The 11,440-nt window shown below is 43.6% G+C and overlaps 1 pseudogene; it reads right to left on the bottom strand.

The window, feature by feature from the left end:
- Positions 1-10,728: 10,728 nt before the first annotated feature.
- Positions 10,729-11,440, bottom strand: LOC100978826 (immunoglobulin kappa variable 1-39-like; annotated as a pseudogene).

Genomic DNA, 11,440 nt, shown 5'->3' with positions numbered 1-11,440 from the left:
TCATCCCGTGTTCCCCTCACCTGGGAGCCAGAGTACCAGAAAGGAGAGGAGCTGAGCTGGAACTTCCATGGTTCCCTCTGGGTCCTAACTGAGCAGCTCTTCCCGAGAGCTCTGACCCAGGCATTGATATGGGCTCTGGACAGCAGAGTGGCTGGAAGGATATGCAAAGTAGTTGGAGTGGGTGCTGGGCTTCCAGCTGCAGAGACCCCCTGCCTCCTCCTCTCTGCACTCAGCAGCCCCTGCCCAGGTGGTCAGGCCAGAAAAGTCCATTGGCTCAGCCTGATGGTAGAACTTCTTCCCTGTGGTCACAGACTATAGCCCCTGTTTCTTCCCGTCTCACTAGTCACCTAGACCCAGCCAGATGGTATTTAGTACAAACCTGTTGGGAATAAAATAGAAGCCTGTGGTTCTTTTCCTCTCCTTATTTCTCCAAAGAACCGAGTCATCTCCATTGGTGCATGAATGTACCTGGCTGAAAACTAGTTCATCAGAAGTTCATCTTCCACACACACTTTTCCTTTGCAGCTTAGCCATCTTTCCTATGAGCCCTGAAGCCTCCTCATTCTTTGTAAAAACTATTAAAGGGCAACACGCAATTAGGCCCAGCACTGTGGGTGTGATGATCATCACGGCTGCACAGATGAGCAGGCCCCGGGCTCAGACCCTTCAGTGTGTGTAATTCCATTCCCTGCAAACAGACGACAATGCTGTCCAGCAGGCCAGGAACAATTCCTTGGGTGATGCCCTACTTTCTATGCCACCCCATCCTGCACAACACATCCATTCAATCAGACTCAGGCCTTTCTCACCTTAATAATTTTGGAAACCTCTGCTCATGTTTCTGATCTAAACAATAATTCAATTTGGGGTTTCCTTGTGTTCCTTAAAATTGTGAGCATTTGGTGGTAAGTGACAGTTCACTGGACAGGCTGAGAAGCTCTTTGGGTTACATTCCATCTGAATTCATTAATAGACATTGCAGAAATTTGTTTTCTCTCTTATCTAAGTACTCACATAATATATTCAATTTTGCATCTTGCCTCACCAAACCTAAATATTTATTATCTGACTCCTGAGATAATCTGATAATACTGTCTTTTAACTAAAGAGTCAATAAATTTACTATAGTTGTGATTAATATGTGTTATTATATATCATATTCTATACAAAATTTGATAAATTATAATACAATAATTATTATATGCTTTTGGGAAATACTACCAAATTATAACTCGAGACAAAGTACAAAAACAAAGCTCTGAGAATTATGATTTTTATTTTATTTTCTGAAGGCTGAGGATGAAACAGGAATAAAAGGAAAGAGAACGTTGTCAATAAAACAAGCTGCTTAATCCACTACTTAGTTCAACCATTGTGGAAGACAGTGTGGCAATTCCTCAAGGATCTAGAACTAGAAATACCATTTGACCCAGCCATCCCATTACTGGGCATATACCCAAAGGATTATAAATCATGCTGCTATAAAGACACATGCACACATATGTTTATTGTGGCACTATTCACAATAGCAAAGACTTGGACCCAACCCAAATGTCCATCAATGATAGACTGGATTAAGAAAATGTGGCACATATACACCATGGAATACTATGCAGTCATAAAAAAGGATGAGTTTATGTCCTTTGTAGCGACATGGATGAAGCTGGAAACCACCATTCTGAGCAAACTATCACAAGGACAGAAAACTAAAGACCACATGTTCTCACTCATAGGTGGGAATAGAACAATGAGAACACTTGGACACAGGGTGGGGAACATCACACACTGGGGTCTGTCATGGGGTCGGGGGAGGGAGGAGGGATAGCATTAGGAGATATACCTAATGTAAATGACGAGTTAACGGGTGCAGCACACAACATGGCGCATGTATACAAATGAAACAAACCTGCACGTTGTGCACATGTACCCTAGAACTTAAAGTATAATTAAAAAAAAAAAAAGACAGATGGAAGAAGTGGGTGGGAGCTGAGGCCAGGGGAGGGGCAGATGAGCCAACACTTGATTTTTCTGTCCCAAATTGTGAAGACAGTTAGAGATTAACCCTGAATTAGGGTTTATCCCACCTACTGAGTCAAGATATGACTAAAAAATGATTTTCATATGACACCTTGCAAAATGTTTCAAAATATCCCATAAATTTAATTGAGAAAAATACAAACAAAATTATAAAATACAGCTATTTGTATACTTTGGGCTATTTTGTCACCTCACTCAGCCCACAGCAAATATACTTCCTTGGTGAGTGCAAAGAGTAAAATGAGAGGCCAAGGTGGACCACCGGGGGCCAGACAAACCCTCCGTGAGGGCTGAGGACCACAGATCCCCGAGGACAATCAGACATCCAGAGGGAGGGCTGAGGACCACAGGCCCCTGAAGACAATCACAGGTCTGGAGGGTCTTAGCCCATGACTTTCCTCTGTAGAGACAGATTCTCCCAGATGGTTGAGGGCTGTCTGTGGCTGTGTCCTTCCTTCCGCATGATAATGGGGGCAGAGCAGGTCTCTAAGCAAACCCTGAGCAAGGCCTTCCTCTGTGTGCTGCTCTGACCTGGCCATAGGTGGAACTGGATTTACTTAAGGAAGTGATTTTTGATCATGAGGAAAGGAGAGAGAATGGGGGAGAAAGAGAGAGATAAATTGTGTATGTATGCACAGAAAGATTGGATACTTTAATAAGTTAGTTCCTTGATACCTGTGAGTGTTACTTAAATTGAGCAAAAAGTCTTCACAGATGTCAATTAATAATATTAAGATGGGGAGACTATCTGGATTAACCATAATGGCTCTAAATGCAATCACAAATGTCCTTGTAAGAGAGGATGTGAGAAGTTTAACACAGACAGAAGAGAAGGCAGTGTGACCACAGAGAAAGAGACGGGAGTGATGTGACCGCAGCCAAGGAAAGCTGCAGCCACCAGAAGCTGAAAGAGGCAAGAACAGAGAGGCAAATGCCATTCTCTCCCTCTGTGTGTTTCCTGTAGCTCCTCTATCAAATCTCCACATCCTTGCTGGCTTCAAACAGCATCAGTTTATTCTTTTACAGTTCTGGAAGGGAGAAATCTCACACAGGTCTCACTGGGATAAATGAAGGTCTCACTGGGCTAAAAGTAAGCTTCCCTATGGATGCTGGGGGAAAGAACTTTTTCTCTGGCCTTTTCCAGCTTTTAGAAGCTGCTGTCTTTCCAGGTCCCTGGCCTTTCTCTTACATCACTCAGCGTCTTTCTTCCTTGCCAAATCTCCTCCCCAAATCTGATCCTTCTGCCTCAGTTTTGTAAGGACACTGGTGATTACATGTGACCCATCTAGATAATCTTCTCATCTCAAGATCTTTAGCTTAATCACATCTGCCAAGTTTCTTTTGCCATATAAGGCAACATTCATAGGTTCCACAGATTAGGCACAAACATCTTTTTTTTTTTTTTTTTTTTTTTTTTTTTGAGAAGAGATGGGGAGTGCTTTACTCACACTACCAATCATTCTTATTGGCCCCAAACTGTCCTTCCCTAAACAAGAATCCAAAATCACATAGCTGGAAGAAGGATAGAAGGTGGGCAACCAACATCTTTATAAAGCAAGAGAGCTGGAGAGATCTGAGTCAGGGTCCTCTGGTCTGGGGTTTCCCTGGGCTGGAGGATTCTGCTGCTGCTGCTGCTGCTGCTCCAATGTGGACCTCACATGTGTAGCTATTTGTTAGAGACTATTCTGATTTTGGGACCCAGAAGAAAAGAATTGCTACTTAATTGCAATCTAAGAGAGATTGGTAAAGGAAAATTAAATGTTTCCCTAACTTTCTGAATTTTTCTACCCATAAAAAAAGAAATTCCTAGAATGTAGATAAAGATACCTCTACACATGAGAATTTGCCTATTGTCTTAAGGTGGGTCTTACAATGACAAGAATTCCCATGCTGACAACATATTTACAAAGCACAGAAAACCCTGGGAGAGAAGGGGGAAAGTGAGGCAGGGAAGACATGGCCAGTGAAAAGCTCATCAATAAGCAGCTGCTCATGAGGACCATGAGGACCACTAAAGCTCATGCCAATGTGAAAACACGAGAACCTCTGGGCTATTCTACCTGAGAGATGAGGGAGCTGTGGTATGTATACACCTCCTTTAGTCACCACAGATTGAGGGCTGTCCTAGGGGATGCTCATTCCAGGCTCTGAGGTCTACCATGCATGAAGTCAGAGGTGCCTTCTGTAGTTTCAGGGAGAGCAGCGAGGGGCAGATATCACCATGAGAAGTCAGCAGAAATGCAGAAAAGAATTAGGACAACTACTGCTACATCCACTCAAAAAAGATGTGTATGTGAAATCTGGAGGGCCACATCTCTCTGGAATGCAAGAATGTGCCCTAGAAATTCAGGCTGCATGACAGGCAGCAGGGATTCTGTGCACACACTGCACCACTATTACTTGGCTACCCATAGTCAAGCATGCAGTTATACTCCCCGTAGTCCCCAGGCTCCAGGGCAATGATAATGAAGGCATAGCTGGTTCCAGTTCTGCTGCCACTATACTGGGCTGGGATGCCTAGGACCAAGGTAGTGACATGAGATGTAAGGGGTTCAAGTCTTTGTCCAAGTTTTTAACTGATCCAAGATATTTCTCCATGTACATTGTTGCTGGCTTAGCAGGAGACAAAAACTCTCTCTCCTGAATGTACTGACAAGCAAGCAGTCTCCTGGGTTGGGATGATTTCCCCACTCACTGCAAAGAGTAAAAGAAGAAAGTGGCATTGATGGTGAACAGCAGGAATATGCACCCAGTTTTAGCTGCCCTCACTGAGGAGAGAGGGTTCACTCACTTAGCCTTTCCCCAGGTACTCCCCCTCAACTGCTCTCCAAAAAGCCAGGCCCCAGGGGAGCTGCTTCTGAGCCACCAGGAACATGCTGGTGAGGAGTGCTCAGAGCCTGGGTAGCGCTTGAGGCATCAGACTTTATAGAGACTTAGGTTCAGGGAAAGGCATAAGGCAGGTGCACACTAAAAAGAGGCACCGAGGGAAGGACTCACTAGACCTATGCAGTTGTTGGGTTTTGACCTAAGACTGTGGCCAGTACGCTTGTACGGAAATGAGCAATATTTAGAGGAAAACTTTCCTATCTTTTGACAATGACCAGAAGGAAAATGATGCCTCTACCTGGAGGGAAAGGCAAGAAGAAGCACATCTCTTGTGATACTTAAGTTCATGGTCAGCCTAGAATCAGACAAGGCATTAGTTCAACATGCAGAGGAGACTGACTGTCAGGAAGTTGGGGAATCCTTGACATTAGGAAGGATGTTAGTAAAATTGGTATAAACTTCAGTAATTACTGTTTTTTCCTTCAGGCCATGGACTCTGGTGTCTCACTTTTGAGGCTACCCTCATACTTCTTGTGATGAAGCTTGCTTCATGTAGACTGGTTCAGGGCCTGACAGCCATTGCTTTGGGGGTTATGTGGAGCCATCACTGAAGGTGAATCTCAACTTGAATGACAGATGGTGGTGGCCACTGATGAGATGGGGCTTCCTATCTAAGAATCAACTCAGGTTTCTTGGCTCTTTGATAAATGGTTCCCATGCTTGGATCTTAAGGTGGAGGCCACAGGTCTGAGTTCTAAGTCTTTTCTTTCCACACCAACAGCCTTTCCCAGGAATCACCCTGGCCTCCTCCATGCTGGGAATCTAGACCCAACCCTCCTGCTACCTTCCCCAGCATCCAATAGTAACTGTCTGGAAGCTTTTATTTGTAAACCCTCCAAATGCAACCTCTGCCGGCAACATGGCTGGAGCAGTCAGCATCCTCCCATCAAAAAACACTGAGAAGGAGGGGAAACCTGCAAACACCACGGTGGTGTGGAGGAGATGCATGTAATCCTTAGATTTTATGTGTTTTCAAACTTTTTTGTCTGTTTCTTAACCATGGTTCTATTTTCACAATCTTGCAGAGGGAAGAATTGAAGATAAGAAGGGTTCTTTTATGAAAATAGAAATGGCGACAGCAGGAGAATGGAATTTATAAACTCTTCGAAGTGGTTTGGGTTTCTCTAGCCAGGGACACAGCAGGACCAAGATGCCAGGAGAGGATATCACTTATTTTGGTTCCTGCCCTTCATGCTTCAGACTCCCACAAATGCACACATATGATAATGCCTGTCTTCTTCTAAAGAGCAGGTCTAAGGCCCAGCGGTGGTCTTTCACTGAGTATCTTTTCTGTCTAAATGAAAATAATTTTGGAAGTAGTGGAAACAAATGATAGCAATGGCTTAAGCAAAGAGGTCCAAAGGTTGGAGCTTTTCGAGTTGGTGAAGCATCTTGGCAACAGCAGAAAGGCCCCAGGTTCTTTCTCTATTTCTACTTTACACCCCACCACATTGGCTTTGCAGACGTAGGCTCACTGCCTCATGGTCTTAAGATGGCTGCAGCGGCTCTAAGAATCAGTTCCTCTCATCATGATTACTGGAAAGAATGCAGGCCAAAATTCTTCACCTTCTTCTTCTTCTTTTTTTTTTTTTTGAGATGGAGTCTCACTCTGTCGCCCAGGCTGGAGTGCAGTGGCACAATCTTGGCTCACTGCAAGCTCCGCCTCCCGAGTTCACGCCATTCTCCTGCCTCAGCCTCCTGAGTAGCTGGGACTACAGGAGCCCGCCACCTCGCCCGGCTAATTTTTTGTATTTTAAGTAGAGACAGGGTTTCACCGTGTTAGCCAGGATGGTCTCGATCTCCTGACCTCATGATCCACCCGCCTCAGCCTCCCAAAGTGCTGGGATTACAGGCATGAGTCACCGCGCCCGGCCCCACCTTCTTTTTATAAGGGATGAAAATCCTTCCCAGAATCTCTGCTCATCCCTCACTCCCTGACATCTTATTGTGGAACCAAACTCATGTCCCCCTAATTTCTGTTCCTGTCCTGGGCTGAGAGAAACTTTCTGTCCTCCCCATGCACAGCAGGACAGAGTTGGTGCCCAAGAAACCAAAGGAGGAAGATGGCTGCTAGGCAGGAGGCCAAAGCCTCGACACATTTAAATTTCACCTTGTGTCTAAGCTAACTTGGATGAAGCAGAAAGATCCCAAAATTCTCTGAATCTGGTGGGGTTGGAACAAGCCAGGCCTTGAGGATGACAATGAAGTCAAATTTCTAATTTTCCACATGACAATGTTAGCTTCAGCAGTTGAGGAAATGTAGCCTGGGAATTTAAGGGCGGGACATACTTCCAAGTACTGGAATAAATGAGGGAGAGATCTGCAATAGGGACATGGGGGAGCAGTGGCTATGGAAGAAGGAGGAAAGCTGTGTGCTAAGGTTGGTGGTGCCACCTGCCCACCTGAGTGCAGCCCTCCCTGTGCTGGTTGCATCCCCATTTCAGTCTCATGCAGACCCCTCTGTTTACATGACTCCAGGTGCTATTTCTGCTCCCATCCACCCTGTGGCTTTCTGTCATGAGTACATATCTTCTTACACTTGAACCCTCTGGTATTCATGATATCAACAGCAATGTGATAACACCTAACAGAATGCAGACATTCCCTTTGCATATAGCAGCATGCTCACCTCTACCCAAAAGGTGAAAAAACTCAAATCTGTTCAGTCCAACACCATCTAGGAAAAACTGACCTTCCCTCATGAGTCACAAGTCAATCTGGATATCATTTAATCTGTGGTATAAATTATATAGGTGACCAAAACAGCACTTTGTATTAAAAGAATTTTAATAAAGGGACAGTTGAGAAAAAAATATTTAACATATGTAAATGTGTGCGTGACTCATTCAGATTTCATGAGTCGGTTTTCTCTGTATTATTTTTATCCCCTGGCCTCCAGCACAATCTTTATGGTCGTTTCTGGTGAGGCTAACCTTCATGTCTCTGGCATTCAGGGTCCCAGATGTGATTAAGGCTCTGCACATGAGATATGCCCCTGCAGAGTGGTTTTCAGAAGTTAATAAGGGAATGGGAGATGCCTTCCAGAGGGACTCATTCTCCTGGTCTGGGTCCTGGCCAGGCAGCACTGTCCTGTGGGCACAGCATCCTGCCTCACAAGTTTCCTGTCACAATCAGAGGATTTTTCTGCATAGAAACACAGGAAGAAACAGGGAAGTGAAGTGAATGCCTGAGCCCACTCCTCTGCTCTTTCCATCTGGCTTAGTTCACCTAATCCATGACAATAAACGCGAGTTTGCTTCACCAGCCATAATGGCTTCTCTTGTATCTGACTGCTTCGATGACAGAAGAAGGAAGAAGGAATGAGTGGACTGGCTCCTGTACTTCTCTACTATGAAGCTGACCTAGAGGCTGTAGCTGGTGTTCACATCTCCTAAGTTCACTGTGCGTTTCATCTCCCCTCTGCTGCACTAGTGTCTAAGTACATGTGATGCTTCAGCTGTGCTACTTAAAGCTTCACTCTGGAGTCTGTAGAAGTTTCTCTTCACTTTTACCAGTGGAAATGGCAGTAAATGGAAACATTCCCAGCTGGGCACAATGGCTCATGCCTGTAATCCCAGCACTTTGGGAAGCCAAGCCAGGTGGATCACCTGAGGTCAGGAGTTTGAGGCCAGCCTGGGCAACATGGTAAAACCCTGTCTCTACTAAAAATACAAAAAAAAAAAAATTAGCCAGACGTGGTGGCAGGTGCCTGTAACCCTAATCCCAGCTACTCAGGAGGCTGAGGCAGGAGAATTGCTTGAACCCGGGAGGTGGAGGTTTCAGTGAGCCGAGATCGTGCCATTGCACTCCAGTCTGGACAACAAATGTGAAACTCTGTCTAAAAAAAAAAAAAAAAAAAAAAAAAAAATTCCTGAAGTTCCTCTGGGTTCCACATATTCTCTACTTCCTCTCTAAAATATGTAGAAGGAAACCTATACCTATGACTCCAGCCCACACCATAAGACCCTTTATTGACAGTTTATCTTACATCATAATGAGAACTAAATGGCCGCATGTTCATTGTTTCTTCCAATTTATTAACGATTTATCATGCTAACCCATTGGATCAAGAACTGTCAACCAGAAAACCCCGGACCTGAGTGAACAGAAAGAGAACTTTTCAATCTGCTCTGTAGGCATAATAAATAGTGATGGGCTCACCCCCCATGTCTCAGATACCACTATTCTCTTGATGGGAGTAACAATACCATACACCTTGGTGTTTTGGGGCCTCCGCCACATCTGGCAAGACAGTGATTTGACATTACAAGGGTTTGTGTGCTCACTTCACCTGCCTAGTAATGGGGTTTCTCCTGTCTGTAGGGATAGCTGCCTCTGTACACATGACAGCATCATGAACCTACTTTGCCTTACTTTTTTTTGCTATAATAAAGTTACTTTTTCCAATGATAAATTATGTAAGGGTTTCTTGACTTGAAAGCACTTGAAAAACTTTCAAGTAATTATTCTAGCAGAAACATGGCTGATAAGAAAGGCAAATGTACATATAGGAAAATAACCACCCCCGCCCAAATGTGTTGGGTTAGGTCCAATGTACTCACCTGATACCAGCTGTTAGTCTGATCTCAGATGTGTAGTACAATGTTAGAGTTTCAGGAAGGGTCATGGTTTTTGGCAAGTCAGACACTCAGATGTGCCATTAGCCTTGTGAGCCTCATTAAATGAAATTCAGATGCATAAATCTCCATGGCTTAGGTTCATGAGACTCCCTGGGAAAGGTGACTGACTGAAGTCCATGTGTTGGATCACCTTAATTATTAAGAGTTCCCTGCTAGGCAATGGCATTTAGATGAGTATTCACTTGGGTAGCATTTATTTTTGATCTTGGCCCATTTTGAAAGATCCAGTCACAGCTCTTCTAAACCAATTTTGTCCTTAAGTTTTGTTTCTTCTGAGACCTAATGACCTGTGCAAATTAATAATCAATGTCATTGCATTACCAGCCTCTCTTTGCAAAGTAGCCAATGGTATACCCTTGGAGTTAACCCACTATTGTGATTTCTAGTCTTCCAGGGCATCCTTGACGATGGCAGGGGTGTGGCTTTGGTCCAGCACCCAATTTAGAACTCTGCCCAGCAGGCATCACTGTGAAATTTTAACATTTTGCCTAATTTTAACATTAGGCAAAATTACCTTTCTTCATATCCTTTACCCCTCCACTAAAAGATATTTTCAGGTGCACATACCCATTTGGTGAGTGTTAGAAATAAAGATTACAAAGGAAATCCCTGTAGCCAGAGAAGGTAACATATATAGTCCTGGACATCAGTTTTTTTCATGGGAGTAACTGGAATTATCTTAACAGATTTAATTTATACAATAATTTCATACATATGCATGTGTTGCTTATATATATATATATAAACATATTTAAATAATCTTATCTACACATGAATATGTGTACATAGTATTTATAGCTAACAAGTTATCAAATAAATTTATATGGATTAATATGTATGTTATATACACTCAAATATGTGCATTTTTCATAAATGACACAAATTTTACTGTTTTTATAGATATATGATGCAATATATTTGATACAGTGACAAAATTTTTAAGTTTTATCTTAGTATCTTTAAAAACAGATCAATAAATATTTATATTTTTGCATCAGAGAACCCCATCTCTAGTATCTGCTTCATGAATAACATATGCCAGGCTTTCGAAGGCTATAGTTTAGATTCTAATTCGCTCAGTTAAAACAATTCCTGCTTGGAATGTGTGGCTTCCATTTTACTGTAAGAATTTCAATTACCCCATAACACAGACTCCTCAGGTAGACTAATCTCCTTTCTTTACTAAATTCGAAGAGACATTGCCATGAGAGGAAAGAGACTTAGGGTGGAGAGACACCTTCATGGCCCCCTCTTCCGTAATCTCCCAATAACCCTCAAAACTCAGGCTGAGTCTGAGAAGTGTTGTCACCAGATGGCTGCACAAAGAAGAGCAGGTGGGGCAGCCCAGCGTCACATGTCTGCTTTCCTGGGGAGGGTTTGTTATGGTTTGTAACACTGTGATAGGGTAATTTTTATACTGTTGACAGTAATAAGTTGCAACATCTTTAGGCTGCAGGATTCTGATGGTGAGAGTAAAATCTGTCCCAGATCCACTGCCACCGAACCGCGAAGGAGCCCCAGATTGCAAACTGGATGCAGCATAGATCAGGCCCTTAGGGGCCTTCCCTGGTTTCTGCTGATACCAGTCTAAATTACTACCAATGCTCTGACTCGCCTGGCAAGTGATGGTGACGCTGTCTCCTTACAGATGCAGACAGTGTGGATGGAGACTGGGTGACTGGATGTCACTTCTGGTCCCTGAAATTGCAAACAGAAAAACAAATATCCACAAAATTAATCATGTTATAAGAAGACTTCCCTGAATGGCCAGGCAGTACCTAGCACACTGGCTGAGTAAGAGGCTAGTAATTTCTTTTCTTAACTGGAAACCAGGATGGCAGAAGCCCCGGGAGCTGAATGAGGGTCTTCATGTCCAT

This window comes from Pan paniscus, chromosome 12 (genome assembly GCF_029289425.2).
Source record: "Pan paniscus chromosome 12, NHGRI_mPanPan1-v2.0_pri, whole genome shotgun sequence".
NCBI lineage: Eukaryota > Metazoa > Chordata > Mammalia > Primates > Hominidae > Pan > Pan paniscus.
This window is presented reverse-complemented; position numbering and strand designations above follow the sequence as displayed.